Source organism: Chrysemys picta, chromosome 10, assembly GCF_011386835.1.
Source record: "Chrysemys picta bellii isolate R12L10 chromosome 10, ASM1138683v2, whole genome shotgun sequence".
Lineage (NCBI taxonomy): Eukaryota > Metazoa > Chordata > Testudines > Emydidae > Chrysemys > Chrysemys picta.
The window spans coordinates 42,660,296-42,678,459 of NC_088800.1; positions in this window are offsets into that span (position 1 = coordinate 42,660,296).

Genomic DNA, 18,164 nt, shown 5'->3' on the forward strand with positions numbered 1-18,164 from the left:
TTAATTGAAAAATCTGCCGGGACAGAGGGTGGAGGATCAAAAAAAGAGGCAATGTCTGGGAAAACCTGGACATATGGAAACCCTAGATTAGATGGACAGACAGAAAGTCCAGGGAACCCAGTTCCACTTACCTCAGACAAACGGCAGTTCCGTAAAGACAGAAATGAAAAACTAACATCTGCCATTCAAAGCTATGAAACTTCCTGGTATTATTGCTCTATAAAGAATCCAAGGTGGTGGAATTACTGAAAACAAAGGTGGAAAATACCTACTAGATCACCCCTCCTCCACCCCCCCCAAAGCTAATGCAGGGTTACTCCTTATGCTGTATTTTCCAGGGCTTCGACCAGTCTAGTTTTAAATTATTCAGGCAATGGAATTCCTATCACTTCTCTTGAGAAACTATTTTAAAGTCCAAAGATCTCAAGGTTAGAAACAGGGAGATGGAGAGACCACAGCATAGTGGGCGATATATTTAACACATCTCTTATATTACATTTCTTTTAGGTGCAGCATATTTTTCTAATGACTAAGATTTTGAGCAGGGGATTGGACTAGATGACCTCCTGAGGTCTCTTCCAACCCTAATCTTCTATGATTCTATGATTTTAGCTCTAATCAGAGGTGAAAGTAAGCCAGTACACCCAGGTACAGCATACCGGCAAGAGCCGGTTTGCCGTACCGGGGCGGCGTGGCTTCCCCAGAGAGCAATTTAAAGAGCCTGGGGCTCCCAGCAGGGGCTAGAGCCCCAGGCCCTTTAAATTGCCACCAGAGCCCCAATGTTGGAGCCCTGGGGTAGGTAGGGCTGCGGGGCTCTGGGGGCTATTTAAAAAGTCCAGGGCTCCCGCTGTTTCTACTGCCACAGCCCTTTAAATAGCCCCCAGAGCCCCAGGCTGCTGCTGCTACCCCGGTGGGGGAAGGGTACTTACCTTACAGGGTGGGCTGGGTCTGGCTCTGACTCCCTCAACCCCGCCCCTTCCGCCCTAAGCCCCGCCCCTTCCGGGGCCCAGCGCTGGCCCAATGTACCGGTAAGTCACTGGACTTACTTTCACCCTTGGTTATAATTTCCTTTCTGCATCTGCTCACTGTCAATGGTGACAAGTCAGGAAGCAATGGGCCAACTCTGATTGTCATGCTTTCTTTACCTGATAATGGCAGCCACTTCTAGTCTGCCCATTCAACCCTGAAGCAGCTCCAGTTTTCACCTCTCCACTCCCACGCATTTGTATTTCAGCAAGGAGGGGAATATTGCTCTCAGCCATTGCTGAAATGACTCAATGCCTCTGATCAACAAAGAATTACAGCAGTAAGTATTTCAGTATCACCAACTCCAAGCATTCAAAAATCATGAGACTGATTTAAATAGATTTTAGATTCTTTTTATTTGCCTTTGGGGCGCACTTATGTCACCTTTTCATGCTTTTCTCCAGAGTTGCAAGAGTTAGAAACTTGCTTTAAAAAAATAAAAAATAAAAAAAAAAGAGCTGAAATTCCCAAATAACCACTTGCTTCTAGAAGATGGGGCTTTAAGTAAAACCCCAACAATCACAATAAAAATACAAGCATTGGCAACACTGCTTACATCTAACCCCATGTTAAGAGCTGTGCTCAGAAAGCCTTTTGCCATGCAGATCAACAACTTTATAGAACCTACAAACTTACAAACCATTCTACATATTCTTAAAAGCTAGGAGATGGCACTCTTAACCAGATTAGATGGACAGAAGAAAAGCCAAGTGAATCCTGTTCTGCTTACCTTAGATGAACTGCTGCCCATCTGTAAAGACAAAAATGAAAAATGAATATCAATCCTCAATGAAAATTACACTTCTTCGTGTTTTTATTTCTTTCCCCTATTCCTGTACATCCTCTCTAGAATTTAATACTCCTTTTTTATACTTTATAAACCCACAGCGGGTCTATGGAGAGTTTTCTTCTTTACTCTAAGGAACTTCTTGTCCCATACCAACTTAATAATTCTTCTTTGAATGACCTCATTCTTCTTGGTAGTTATATTGATAGGGCCTGAAACTAATATTTTGGAACAAATTCATTTTAACCGCGGCTAGACAGCATGTACTTTATTTCAATCAAACATATACGTTTTCAGTTCTGAAATATGGGAGGAAAATTAATTTCATATAACTGACAGGAGTTAATATTTCTCCTAACCTCAAAGTACCAGACCTCAGAAACTCAAACGTCTCTTGCAGCAGTTTAATCATAGATTATGCCAACCCTAGATTTAATATTTCAGATTTATTTAATTAATTGCATAGCCAGACGCTACTGAATTCATTAATTGATATCAGAATGCACATCATAGATTGCACTGGATTGGTAACATTAGTATCACATCATCTACACACAGCACAATTTTATATTCTGTTATATTAATTGCAACACTTGTTATGCTACTGTTCTGACTTTTTTGTGTGTGCGCACCCGGAACTCCATAAAGAGGGCAAATAAAGAGGCGGGGTAGAGGACAGCCTTCTCTGGTTCCTCTTTGTAGCTGAAATTCACAGAAGTGTATCCCATTCACTTTCATCCTAGCAGTGAGCGAATCATATAATATATTCATCCAAATCTTCCTATTGTCTCTAAAATCCAGCCATTGAAGTCCTTTTTATAGAAGTCCACTCATCTCTATCAAAGCCCTTCTCAGTGTCTAGGAATAGCAGTAGACTTTTTATTATTGTTATTATCCGCATGTTATGAATTGTTTCTATGATTTGTCTAATGTTATCATTCTGTGTATTATGTCTGAAACCTGTTTGACCAACGTGTATTAGCTGCCTGCTTTTATTCTTCTGGCAGGGTCTTTGAAAATATTTTCATCTATACATTAAGAAAGAAGACACATAGTATCTTGTCTTTTTCTGAATTAGCTATTACTGCTATGTCCATGTCTTTCACTGTATGGGGAATATGTCTTTACTCTCTAACAAACTCATTAGAGTGGCTAGTTTACCCGCAGTGGTATCTCATGTCATCTTATAAAACCCTATTGAGAACTCATCTGGTCTTGGGGATTTTTGTCATGGCATTGATTTATTCGTCCCCCTGAAATCCTCTTCCTGCATTGGTCTTTCTAAGCCTGTCAATCATTCCTGAGCTAACCGGGCATCCTTTTTTAAGGCCTGGCTTGACAAAGCCTTGGCTGGGATGATTAGTTGGTGTTGGTCCTGCTTTGAGCAGGGGGTTGGACTAGATGACCTCCTGAGGTCTCTTTCAACCCTGATATTCTATGATTCTATGCTGCCTCATTAATACATTCCCTAATTTTCTCCAGAACCTCTTTATAATTGGAGGCCTGAAGATTTATGTAAAGTTTCCTAGATTCTTCAACAATCTGTCTGTGTTTATGTAGGGGAGGGAGGAGGGCAGATGCATTTATTGCCTGTATTTGATTCTTTTCTTCTCATAATTGATAGGCAAGGAGTTTATTAGCCTTATTCCCTTCATCATATCTCTATTTCAGCTAGCTGAGATCCCTTTCAGTTTTCTCTATATGTATGGCAGTTAGTTTCCCTCAAGGAAGGAGAGGCATTTAATAGCCACCCATGGAATGTATAAGGAGTCCAAGTCAGTATCGGTGCAGCGAATGAGTACATGGGTGGGGTGCGTCGCTTCCCTGACGAACCAAGGGACGCACCCCACCCATGTACTCATTCGCTGCACCGAAACTGACTTGGACTCCTTATACATTCCATGGGTGGTGTACCCGAGCCCACTTATCCATTGACACTTTAAAAAACTCTTGTACCCCAATCTGGGTCTATGCCGGTTATGTGATATGTATGTATCTCTTCATCCTTGCGACTGATACCTGTAATCCCTCATAACCCAAGCCTGACCCCAGATGTACAGTACCTTCCCTCTTAACTTGTGTATCTTTAATTTTAAACATTAACTTTAATAAAATTTTTATACTTCCTTCATGCAAGGTTCACAGGTTTTCAGTCTTCTATGTTAATTTTACCTTTTTTGCTTCCTTTCTGGGACAGCAGGCTAATTAATTTGCTTATTATTACATGCATCCCCAACAACATTTTTAGATGTTTAACCATTATGATTAGTATCAAAATAGGACTTAGTTTCTCTTTTGATAGTATCCAAAATAACTGAGTCTTTCGTTAAGCAGTAATTTTGCTTCCAAGGCTTTCCTATAGCATCACCATAATTGATTTGAAATATCCATACTTGGGGGCATGGTATCTGAATCTATAATGTCTGTTACTAAAGATGGTGAGACCAGGATGTAATTGATCTTGGTGCATGAATTTACAGAGTTAGAAAAAAAAGACATAATTTCTCTGATATGCGTGCTGGTGCCTTTAGGTGTTAGGAAGCCCAGCTTAATTACATTTTCCCTTGACTTTTGCTCTTATGTAATGACTTTTCCAATTTTTATTAGCTGATTTATCCATGAAGTGATTTAGTGGCGATTTGAGGTCTCCTCCAATTAACATTTTGCTTATTGCAAAGTTTATAATATTAGCCAAAAATTCATCAGCAAACAATTCCTGCCAGGACTTAGCGGAATACACTAGGGCTAGTGTAGAACCGTCGCTGGAGACTGTGCCCCTGACAAATATAAATATACATGTGACCTAATTCCTTTTTAAAGCGCTGGCAGATTCTTTGATCTTAAAATTACTACCTTTATTTTATCTGAGGGAAAGAATTATTGGATGCTAGTTTATAGTCTTAATTTTTTATTTTTTTTTATTAATACGTTTCCTGACAAATACAATGTCTGGCCTTGCCTTTGACAATTCACTTACCACTAACTTTCTTTGGGTTGGACAGTAACACACCATGCACATCAATGGAGTGTGCTTTAATGTTCAGTCTCACAATTTAATTTTCACACTGTGTATCGCTGTTGCCTCTTGTTGTTCCCTCTTCTAATTGCTGCACCAATTTAGGCTGAGACAGACTTCTGTTCCTTCATCTCACAAGTGATGCAATACACTGGATTACATTTACAGGTCAACTATGCCAGATAAACTTCTCTATTGAAACATACATTATTTACTAACTGTTTCTGTTCTCCTTTCCCCAGTTCCCATCCCTTGGCTCCCACCCTACATTTCTTCTCTTACTATCAGCTGTTTCCCCCTAGGTTCTCCTTTCTTCTTCAGGGTGGGGCTGGTTTTCTGCTGGGAAGTGGGGTATATACTTGAGAAAAACCAAGCCTTGTCAACATTCTCTTAGCACAAGCTATTCTAAGATTGTTCTGTAACCCTGAGTTTCCTTATTCTTACATTTTGCACCCTAAGTGACCCTTCTCCAGTGCCAACACAAACATTCCAGTATTTATAGGTCTAAAATCAAGCTTACTTCACTAGACAGCTGGGTCCTCTGTTAAGCCATCATAAACTTCGTTTATTAAATCCAATCAACCACAACATTAAGTTATCAGAAACTGTAAGGCCCACTAAGTACACTGCGTCCAGGGGAAGGGTCCTGGGTGCAATACAGCCCAGCTTCCATTGCACTATATTAACTGCCTGAAAACTTGGTTAATGCAGAGTTAAGATCAGGGCCAGCTTTAACTTTTTTGCCGCCCCAGGCAAAAAAGAAGAGTGCCGCCCTGCCGTAACACCCCCCCCCCCCCAGAACCCCCCCCCCAGAGCCGCACCGCCAAACCCCCCCCCCCCAGCACCACGCTGGGCAGCCCAACCCCACCCCCCCTGAGCGCCGGGCCGGGCCGCCCAAACCCCCGGAATGCTGCGCCACCCAAACCCCCGCACCCCCTCCCCAAGCGCCTCGCCGGGCCGCTCAAACCTTCGAGCACCGCGCCAGCCAACCCCCCTGGGCGCCGTGCCGGCCAACCCCCCGCCCGAGCGCCGGGCCGCCCAAACCCCTGCCCCCTAGCGCTGCGCCGTGCCGTCCAAACCCCCGGAACGCCGGCCCGCGCCGCCGAATCCCCCGCCTCCCCGCAGCACCGTGCTGTGCCACTGAAACACCCCCCGCGCTGCCTGGCTGAAACAAAAACAAAACAAAAAACCCTCGAGTGCCGCCCCGCCGAACAAAAAACAAAACAAAAACATTGCGAGCGCCCCCTGCCACCCCAACATTGGCCGTCCCTTCTAAGGTGCCGCCCCAAGCACGTGCTTGGTCGGCTGGTGCCTGGAGCCGTCCTTGGTTAAGGTTACCCAGCGGTGCCCCTCTAGAACATTACATTCAGCGACAGTCAAACCTCTGAAAACCAGGAAACCAAGAGTTAAGATGCACGCCACCCCCAGACTGCAACCTTAACCATATCAGTCCCTTCACTGCCTCTGCACCATCTCCTCCTCTCCTGCCTGTCCAGCACAGCCGGGTCCTCACTCCCCAGTCCTCCCTCCCCCCCAGACAGAGACAGACACCTACAGGATCTCTATCAAGCATTCTTAAAACTACAATACCCACCTGGGGAAGTGAAGAAACAGATTGACAGAGAGAGACGGGTACCCAGAAGTCACCTACTACAAGACAGGCCCAACAAAGAAAGTAACAGAACGCCACTAGCCATCACCTACAGCCCCCAACTAAAACCTCTCCAGCACATCATCAAGGATCTACAACCTATCCTGAAGGACGATCCCTCACACTCACAGACCTTGGGAGACAGGCCAGTCCTCACTTATAGACAGCCCCGCAACCTGAAGCAAATACCAGCAGCCACACACCACACAACAAAAACACTAACCCAGGAACCAATCCCTGCAACAAACCCCATTGCCAATTGTGTCCGCATATCTCTTCAAGGGACACCATCATAGGACCTAATCACAACAGCCATACCATCAGAGGCTCGTTCACCTGCACATCTCCCAATGTGATATATGCCATCATGTGCCAGCAATGCCCCTCTGCCATGTACATTGGCCAAACTGGACAGTCTCTACGCAAAAGAATAAATGGACACAAATCAGACATCAAGAATTATAACATTCAAAAACTAGTAGGAGAGCACTTCAGTTTCCCTGGACACTCAATAACAGACTTAAAAGTGGCCATTCTTCAACAAAAAAAACTTCAAAAACAGACTTCAATGAGAAACTGCAGAACTGGAATCAATTTGCAAACTTGACACCATCACATTGGGCCTGAATAAAGACGGGAGTGGCTAAGTCACTAAAAAAAGTAATTTTCCCTCTGTTGATATTCACCCCTTCTTGTCAACTGTTGGGAATAGGTCACATACACCTTGATTGAATTAGCCTCGTTAGCACTGACCCCCACTTGGTAAGGCAACTCATCTTTTCATTTGCTTTATATTTATACCTGCCTACTGTATTTTCACTCCATGCATCTGATGAAGTGGGTTATACCTCACCAAAGCTTATGCCCAAATAAATTAGTCAGTTTTTAAGTGCCACAAGGACTCCTAGTTGTTTTTGCTGATACAGACTGTAATAGGTCCTAGCCGGGGCTCGACCCTTCCAGGCAGGAGGGGAGCCACACCGACTCACTACTGTGGGAACAAGCAGTCAGTTAGTCCCGAAGCTCCGGCTCTTTGGTGCAGGGCCGGAGCAAACACAGTAAAGCTCAGGCCCTTGACTGTAGGGGCTGAGCGAGCAAACAGTTCAGAGCCCAGGTCCTGGATCAGGGTGGGGCAAACACAGTTAAGCTCAGGCCCTTGTTTGCAGGGGGCTGAGCGAGCAAGCAGTTCAGAAGCCCAGGCCCTGGATCAGGGCGGGGCAAACACAGTTAAGCTCAGGTAAGGCACGCCTAGGCTTTCTGTAGCCGAGCGTTGGGTGAGGGGGAAGTCTGCCACCCGTGAGCGGGGGTGGCAGGGGGGAACGCAAGCCCACCCACTCCACTGCGTTCCAGCCCGGGGCCCTAGCAGCGGTTACTGCCGCTGCTGGTCAGTGGGGTATCCAGACCGCAACACACTGACATTGGCTCACACTCGGTTGCAGCCGGACCGGGGTCGGCTACCCCCGGGCTACTTCCACAATCCCCCTCAAAGCCTACCTCGTTCATCGCGCCGGGCTCGGGCCAGTCCATCTGCATGGGCTCCTCTCGGCCAGGGCTCGGTGGCAGGTCCGGTAGCTCTGCCGGGAAGTCAGGCCAACGGTCCTCGGGCGGCTCCTCTGGGTAGCAGCAGGGGCAGAGGGGTTCGGGTGCAGTCTCACCCTCAGGGTTGGTGGGGTGGGGTTCCCAGGGATTCTCCCAGTGACGGGAGCGGACTGGCTCCGGCGGCTCCTCCTCGTAGCATGCCCGGGGTAGCTCAGGCCAGCTAGGGTCCAGGCCTCGGTCTTCGGCGGTCTCCTGGCCGGGAGCTCCCGGCCACACGTCTGCTCCCTGTGGTGGCTGGCCACAGACTGAGCTCTGGCGGCCGGCCTTTATACTTCCTGTCCTGCCCCTTGACTTCCGGGGGGCGGGGACAGGCGGTGGTGGTCCCACCCACTCTGGTGCCTGCACGTGGGCTCCCTCTTCTGGGCAGGAGGGGAGTCACACCGACTCACTACACAGACTAACACAGCTACCACTCTGAAACCTTTTAACAACTGTTTTTAGGGCAATCACCTGCTATTCTAGTGTAGTATTTCCTGGTTTCAGGATGGCTCATCTTGTCTTTCTTGTAATTTAAACCACAACAGGTTTAGGGGACTTTCCACTTCATTTCAAAGCTCTGAGTAACTTGTTTCTTTTGTCTATGACCTAATCTCTCCAAATACATGTGGCCCATCAGGGTTGGAGTGTGTCTCGGCCATTCCTGGGCTGTATGCCCCACACTGAAATCTCTCTCTCTTCTTCATGATTATAATTTATTTGTATTAACATAGCACCTAAGAGCCCTAGTCGTGTACCAGAACCTCATTGTGCTAGGTGCTGTACAGACACAGAACAAGACAGTCCCTTCCCCAAAGAGATACAATCTAAGTATGAGACAAGAGCGAACAGATGGCTACAGACAGACTGGGGCAGGATAAGCAGACAATGAAACAATACTAGTGTGCATGGTAAGTAAGGGTCCCTCCACTGGCTCCTCCTCTCTGTCACATCAAACATAGCTGCTTGTCTTCACTTTCAAGGTCCTATATGGTGAATCCCCACCTTTATCTCATCTCTCATTCACTATCAAGCTGCTTATGCTCGCCTCTGATTGGACCATGATCCCAGCCTCCACTGCCCACTTGTCACGTTTTCATACAAGCACTTCTGTGCTTTCTCTCGTGCCATCCCCTCATGTCTGGACAGCGCTCCCCATAAACATCTGCAAAAGTCACTCATTATCCTCCTTCAAATCCCTCCTCAAAACTCTCCTTCGCCGTGATCCCTACAATAAACCTGACTATGGTTAGGCTGCTAATGCCTGAGACCACTGCCTGTCATGCTGACCAGTATTGTCTCATTGTTTCCTTGTCTGTCTGTTTCCCTGTGTTGTCTCTTGTCTTATACTTAGATTATAAGCCCCTTCGGGTGCCCCAAGGTCCGATTTTGGTCCCTGAATATGCAATTTTGATATTCTTTTGCTTAAAAGCTATAAGATAATGATACAACGAAATAGTTCACATTTCAATCATGTATTCTTGCATTAAAATCTAGCAAAAGCCTGATTTTAGGCCAAGTTACCTTCAATGGAATCGTGAGATGCTTTAAATGGTTTTATTATCTTTTTCCTGCATCCTGATTTAACAGACATTTCTAGTGTAATCTTTCCGCCAGGTGGAGCTGACAGCAACAAGGGCTGGGTTCAATATCTAGGGGTTCCTTTTGAACAATACAACACAGAACTGGCTCGAGCCCCCACCCAGGAACCTGGGAAAACTACACACCACCCCTTAGGCTCCTCTGAGAGGCAATACTTCCCCACTCACAATCACAGACTCTGAGTATAGAAAAGAAACTTTTTATGAAAGAAGGGAAATCATCCAACATTAATTAGGAAAAATGCCGCACGCAGGATTCATAATCATAAAACTGTGAGCAGGACACCCACCCCAGAGTGCGTGGGGCGGTGTCTTCTGCCTCACGTTCCTGAGTTCTACAACCAAAAGTTCCTTTACTGTGCCCCTCTCTGCTCCCTCACCACACCCCACTCACAGTGGTTGTCCTTGGTCAGTGAGGTCGTAGGGTTCAGAGATGCATCTGTGTGAGTTCACCTCTCACCCGGGGAAGAAGGCATCTTGCTTGCCCCCTGCCCCCATCTGAGCACTTGCTCTGGCTGGCCACACTGCCAGGTGCCATTCTGCTCTGCTGGCTGCCACACCAGCTGCTCATTCCTCTCTGCCCCCACGAGCCTCCTGCTCACTCTTTCTACCTGTCTCTCTGCTGTGACCTCTTCAGGTCAGTCTTTTGAGATTCCACCCAACTGTTAGTGATTGTCAGCTCCAAGTGGGGGAGCCAGAAGCAGGCTGGGAGGAAACACTGTCCCCCCACAAGTGATTTCAGCTCTATTGAACACTTAAAATAACAAAAGACTCATAATGGAACCCAATTAGCGCTATCTTTGAACAGTGGGGAGGCCCAGACTAAACCAGGAACCTTAGAGAGAGTCCCCATCTTTCTTACTTTCACAGGGTCTGGCATTCAAGCCCCTGGCTTAGCAATTTCCTTTCATTTGAGACAGGTTAAGCACAGTTCTGCTCCCCTTTACCCATACAAGACAACAACATTGATAACAACATTTCACTACCCCTGCATTCAGTACTAAAGTGATTTGTAACCCAACACCAGCCAAAGTTGATCACTTTGAGCAACACCGCTCTATCTGCTGGATATCTAGGCAGAGTAGGTGTGTTTATGTAAATACAGTTTGCTCCTGAGGTCTGTCCCTCTTCCAGCTAGCTGTGAGGGTAAAGCTCATTCTGACCCTGCTTACATCCTCCCCCAGCCGAGAATTTGTTGTCCCGGCAAATCACGTTCCAGATTATACCAACTGCATGAGTTGTCCTCAAAATGTCTGAGGAAACCCACTATGGCTGCCACAAGCCTGTGAGCTAAGTGTATTGCTTCTTCACTAACCACCCCTGGTACATCATAAGTTATCCTGTTTACTGGTCTTATAACCCTGTTGTGCCTATTGAGAGTGGGCATAGCAAGGACCAGTGGGGGGACTCCTTCTTGGACTAGGGATGGTGAGGGTTCCCTTGAAGGTACCTCCACAACTGACACAGACCCCTGCATCTCTTGTTCTGGTACTGGCATGTCCAGAGCACCAGGGACACCTTCTACTTGTATGTCCCCTCTGTCCAACAACCTAGGTGAGTCATCACAGGCCTGTTTTTCTTCCAGGAGGAGTGGGAATGTTGATGGGACAAGCTCATTATCCTAGATTCGTCTCATCATTGATGGAGGGGTGGGTACCAGCAACAGGCAGAAATGCTTCTGACATGGGGTTTAGAGCTGAAGAAGTGGAGCTCTCACCAGGTTCAGCTGATGGAGGCTGGACTCTGGTCCCCATTCTAGGATATTCCATGGTAGTGTCCTTCTCTTTAGACTCACTCTCAGATGTGCTAGATAAGGGTAGATTAGCCCCACAGTGTCCTCTGCACGTGTGGGTGATGGCTTTGGTCCAGTACCCTTTTTTCGTCCAGATCCCATGTCATGGTCCCTTTCATATCGGGCACCTATCAATTCCCTCACAGGTAGTAAGAGGTTTCTATGTACTGTCTTTATTTGCCCTGGTCCCGTTTCAGGTTTAATCTTGTAGACCAGCAGATCGCCCAGCTTTTCCACCCCTGGCTGGAGCTCTTGCAAATGCACCCTAGCATCATACCGGTGCTTGTTATTATCTGAGTTCTTGTGGGCAGTGGCCATAGCCAAGCGATAAGCATCTCGCAGTTTTTCTCTTAGTCAGGAAACATACTGCTGCTCTGTCTCATAGCTATCTCCATCCTCTGATACCCTGAAGCACAAGTTTATGGGTAATCTTGGCTCTCGCCCAAACATCAAGAGATATGGGGTGACTCCCGTAGCATCGTTCTTTGTGGCGTTGTAGGCATGCACCAAAAATCCAACATGCTGGCTCCAGGTTGCTTTCTGCTCTGGATGCAAAGTCCCCAACATATCCAACAGAGTTCGATTAAATCGCTCTGGCTGAGGGTCACCTTGCAGGTGGTAAGGTGTTGTTCTGGACTTCTTAATTCCTGCCATCCTCAGCACCTCCTTCAGAAGGTGACTCTCAAAGTCCTGCCCCTGGTCAGAGTGTATCCGAGGTGGGAACCCATACACTGAAAAATATTTCTCCCACAACATTCAAGCAACAGTGGTGGCCTTCTAGTCATGTGTGGGATATGCCTGCGCATACCATGTAAAATGGTCAGTCACTAATAAAATGTTCCCAACATTTCTCCTGTCCACTTCTAAAGACAAGAAATCAATGCATATCAGCTCCAAAGGTTTACTGGTGGTGATATTCTTCAGATATTCTGCTCTAGTGGGCAGAGTTTTCCTTTGAACACACCTAATGCATGTTCCACATTCCTTGCGTCCTCTGCCATCTGGGGCCAGTAGAACCTACTACGAATAAGTTCTAGGATTCTCTCCATTCCCTAATGTCCAAAGTCGTCATGGAGGGCCCTCATAGCCAAGGGTCTGTACTCTTTTTGTAGCATTAGTTGTGTTTGTTGATTTTGTAAAGGATGTACTGTGATCCGGTGCACTATTTCCTGTATCAGCTTTAGTTTGCTCCATTCCCTCAATAGTAGTCTACCCTCAGGGGTAGATGGAATAATTGCAAAAGGGTTTCATCCCTCTCTTTTTGCAAGTAGTGTGTCACAAATGTCAGTATCTTGCAGTTGGGCTTTTTGCCAGTCGGCAGCATTGAGCATGGGCAATGAAGATTGATCCAACACATTATAGTTCACTGAGGCAGGTGGCACACTTTCAGGGGGCAGGCCCAGAGTCTCTGCAACACAACCCTGAAGTCTCTTGTGGGCTTCTGACTCTTGACAACTCCCATTGCAAATAGCTCTCACTCCATCCGTAGAAATCATAGCAATTTCCGATGGCTAAGGACACCGGGACAATGCATCCGCAACTACATTGCTTCTCCCTGCTCAGTACTGAATGCAGAACTCAGAACTACCAAGGCAGCCACCCATCTCTGCCCTGTTGCATCCTGCTTAGCACTTGTTAACACGTAGGTGGATTGCTGTCTCTCCACACTTGAAACCTAGCACCATACAAGTAGTCACAAAACTTCTCAGTGATGATCCATTTCAAGGACGGGGTAGTGAGTTTCACTATAAGACAGCCCTTGGCTGGCAAAGACCACAGGTTTACGTTTGCCTTCAACTTCCTGGTATAGGACCGCTCCTAAACCCTCCAAACTGGCATCTGTATGTAGGATAAATGGCTTGCTTGGGTCAGCAAAGACGAGGACAAGAGCATGAGTTAGGCAAGTCATGATTTCTTGGAAAGTCCTTTCACATCTCTTGTCCCATTGTGGTCCAAAGGACTCTAAGGGGCCATAGTGTCTCTGCTCAGGAGGCCTTGGGGACCTACCCCTACTCTTGGTCTTACATTTGTTCTTGCTGGATGGGTATTCAGAGGCTTTATGATGGTAGCATAATTCTTCACAAATCTGCGATAGTAGCCACTAAACCCAAGAAAGGTCTTAAGCTCTCCGTAATTACTTGGGCATGGCCATGTAGTGAGTGCTGCTATTTTATCCGGGTCAATACTCACACCCTCTTGGGACATGATGTGACCCACGTACTTCACTAATGTTCTGCAGAACTGGCATTTATCAATGGAAAGCTTCAGTCCATAGGCCTCCAACCTATCAAGCACTTTAAGAAGGTTTTCTTCATGCTCCTACAAGGTTCTTCCAAATACCATCAGGTCATCCAAATAAGACTTGCAGTAAGTTCATGTCTCCCACAACTTTATCCATAAGATGTTGAAATGTGGCAGTTCTCCAGAAATCCCTTGAGGCATGTGTTCAAACTGATAAAGCCCTAACGGACAGATGAAGGCTGTCTTCTCCTTATCTGCTGCTCCCAGAGGGATCTGGCAGTATCCACTTCAAAGATACAATACTGAGAACAACTGGCTTCCCAGTAAACAGTCTAATGCATCTTGTACTTGAGGCATCGTGTACTGGTCAATTACAGTATGGCTGTTCAGGGTGCGGTAATCGATACACATCCGGATTTTCCTATTCTTTTTATGGACCACCACAATGGATGAGGCATATGGGCAGCGGGACTCAGTACTTATGCCATTTGCAATCAGCTCCTGAAGATGATGTTGCACGTCTTCCATCTCTGACAGAGCAATTTTCCTAGATCTCTCTCTGAAGGGTCGGGAGACTTGTTGTCTTATGTGGTGCTCTACTCCTTTTGCACATCCCATGTCCCACTCATGCAGTGAGAATACCTTGGATCTTTCACGAAGTTTCAGGCGATCCTTCCACTCCTCGGACAAAAGTGAGTCTCCGAAGTCAAACGTTGCAGGATCTATTGCCAGAACTTCAGTTTTACACAGGGATCTCACAATGGTTTTGGGCTCAAAGAGGTCTGCCATCTTCTGCCCTGGCTTCACAATAACATCACGACTTGTTTCATTAGCAATCAGTATAATCACCTTTTCCTGGGCTTCAACGGGTAGGGTTATGACTCCACTGGGGACCAGCACTCTTTCAGGGAGCTGTTCTACCATTGCTAATGCCCCTTTACTGCCTTTCAGGCAGGTACTCATGACAAGCACTTCTCGCTCCGTCCTTGCAAGCACTACTAAGCGGGTTGTGCCCGTGTACCTCAATGTCCCCATCGAAATCTCAGACATATCCTTTTTAGTGCTCTCAATTTTTCTATAGGTTTCAGCACAAAGCTTATGGATCATCAGGGTGTTTAGGTATTGGTCCCCAGCTCACTGTCTGTAGTAATCCACAAGTACCTTGAAGAGACTGGAGTTGGTCCCTATCAGCACAGACACATCAGGGATTCCTTTAGGGTCAGGGTATATTAAGGCAGTGGTGTCTATCTTGTGTCTTACCCCAGCAACTTCCTCTGGAAATTCCAGGTGCACTATGACATACCCTTGGTGGGGATATTCATCCATGCTGAGGCCACACAGGCCAAGGCCTGTCAGAGGCTGCATAGGCAGGTGCCTAGACATCCGTTGGTAGAACAACTGAAATATGATCGTCCTTGAGATTCAGTGTCAAGCACTGCTTTACATCTGCCCCTTCAATTCTCACAGTGACCTCTGCTCGAGGCCATATCAGTCCTGAGGGGATCCCAGCTGGACAGTCTTTTCCAGGGGAGCCTTCAAGTCCTGTGGGTCTAGGTGGGCCCTTTCCCCAGACCCTTTGTCAGTTCTTCGACCCCTCCCAACTGGTCCTCAGCTTTCCATATACTAAGGAGGGATTTTCTTCATTACGACATTTGGCAGCACTGTGTCCATCCTGGCCACACCGGGAACAGAAGAATTGTCCTTTCCCCCTTCCCCCAGTTGGGATGGTGGCTCTAAATGCTGACTTCTCCATCGCCAAAGCCAGAGGCTCCTAATGCCTGGAAGTCTCAGCTCGGTCAATGGTACTTTGCAGCTCAGCTATTTGTTCTGTCAGGACCCGCACTTGTTGGGCAAGTTCCTCTCCAGCGCTCACCATCAGTGCACTGGCTGTTCACAGAGGTGCAGTGTTGGCTGACTCAGACAGTTGTTCTTCCCAAAACTCACTGGCAACCTGCCTTTCTTCCTCCTCTCTGATCTCTTTTATCAGCTGGGAGTAACTCTGGGGATGTTCTGTCATTCTCTTAACCAGAGATGAAGTAGAATCGTTACAATTTGAGCCAGTCTGGTCTGATCCATCTATTCAGCAGTCACTGCTCCCCTCTTGACAGCTCCCTGAAGCAGTCTCTCCAGCCTCTGTATATAGGCTGAAAACGTCTCGCCCCTTTGCTATCGGGAATTAAGGAACTTATAATAAATGTCCTCAGAGCCCTCTACTCTCCCAAAGGTGTGATTGAGGGCCTCTAGGCAGTCCTTCTCACTGACCCCAGGGTTAGTGAGCTGTAGGGTGCAAATCATGTCTAATGCTGGGCCCCTGAGGCTCTCTACTAGACATCTTTGCTTTTCTGCATCTGGTACAGCCCACTCCTGGAGCATTTCAGTGGTATGTTCCAACCAGGGTTCAAACTCCTCTTCCCCAGGTATTGGGATGAGACCCCCAGCAAATAACCTAAACTTACGATAGGAGCTTGACATAGAATGAGACAACACAACCTTTTCCAATGCTTGCCCTGGTGCTTTTGCCTTATCATTGGCTGAGGCTGCAGCCCCCAATCTTGGGTTTGCTGAGTCGAGGCCCAACAAACCTGATACATTAGCCATTATACAAATGGTGGTTTCCCCAAAATATAAACAAAATTATTTCCCCAACTTAGTAGATCACTCAAGATGTGCTTGCGAGGGGTACTGAACCAGGATCCCACGAGCCCCCAAAATGTAACCCTTCTGCCAGGTGGAGCCGGCAGCAACCAGAACTGTGTTCAATATCTAGGAGTTCCTTTTCAACAATACAACACAGAACCGGCTCGAGCCCCCACCCAGTAATCTGGGAAAATTACACACCACCCCTGGGCGCCTCTAAGAGGCAATACTTCCCCACTCACAAGCACAGAGTCTGAGTATAGAAAAGAAACTTTTTATGAAAGGAGGGAAGGCATCCGACATTAATTAGGAAAAATGCCCCAAGCAGGATTCATAATCATAAAACTGTGAGAAGGACACCCATCCCAGAGTGCGTGGGGCAGTGTCTTCTGCCTCATGTTCCTCAGTTCTACAACCAACAGTTCCTTTACTGTGCCCCTCTCTGCTCCCTCACCACATCGCACTCACAGTGGTTGTCCTTGGTCAGTGAGGTTGTAGGGTTCAGAGATGCATCTATGTGAGTTCACCTCTCACCCAGGGAAGAAGGCACCTTGCTTGCCCCCACATCTGAGCACTTGCTCTGGCTGCCGCCCCACCAACCACTCATTCCTCTCTGCTCCTGCCTGCTCACCCCTCCCACCGGCCACCACCTGCCTCTCTGCTCATAGGTGCCAATTTCTGCTGGTGCTGGTGGGTGCTCAACCCCCCTTGGCCCCTGGCCCCGCCTGCCCCTGCCCTACCCCCATTCCAACCCCTTCCCCAAAGTCCCCGCCCCAACTCCACCCCCTCCCTGCCCTTACTGGACTCCTTCCCCAAATCCCCGCCCTGGCCCCGCCTCTTCCCTGCCTCCTCTCCTGAGTGCGCCGTGTTCCCGCTCCTCCACTCTCCCTCCCGGAGCTTGTTTCGTGGCGGCAAGCGCTGGGAGCTAGGGGGAGAAGCAGGGATGTGGCACGCTCAGCGGAGGAGGTGGAGGTGAGGTGAGGCGGGGGGGTGGGGAAGGGAGCTTGGCTGCCGGTGGGTGCAGAGCACCCACAAATTTTTCCCCGTGGTTGCTCCAGCCCCAGAGCACCCACGGAGTTGGCGCCTATGTCTCTGCTGTCACCTCTGCAGGCCAATCTCTGGAGATTCTACCCAACTCTTAGTGATTTTCAGCTCTTCGGGATTGGCAGTTCTTTGTGGGGGAACCTGAAGCAGGCTGGGAGGAAACGCTGTCCCACCACAAGTGATTTCAGCTCTATTGCGCACTTTACATAACAAAAGACTCCTAATGGAGCCTATTTAGCTCTATCTTTGAACAGTGGGGAGGAACAGGTTAAACAAAACCAGGGACCCTTAAGGAGAGTCCCCACCTCCTGGCTGGAACACCTATCCCCACTCCTATTTACTTTCACAGGGGTCTGGCATTCGAGCCCCTGACTTAGTGAGGTCCTTTCAGACCCCCTCATTCGGGACAGGTTAAGCACAGTTCTGCTCCCTTTTACCCATACAACAAAGACAACAACATTGATAACATTTCACTACCCCTGCATTCAGTTCTAAAGTGATTTGTAACCCAACACCAGCCAAAGTTGATCACTTTGAGCAACACCCGCTCTATCTGCTGCATATCTAGGCAGAGTAAGTGTGCTCATGTAAATACAGTTTGCTCCTAAAGTCTCCCCCCTCCCATCTAGCTGTCAGGGGAGAGCCCATTCAGACACTGCTTACACTAGCTATAAATGTTAGCGTGTTACCTTCAAGAGGAAATATATGGTTTTAAGAGAAGAAATAAACAAATGCCTCAATGTGCTTATACATTCCAAACCCTAAAGGAGTGACTTGTTCTTTTTCCCCCCAGT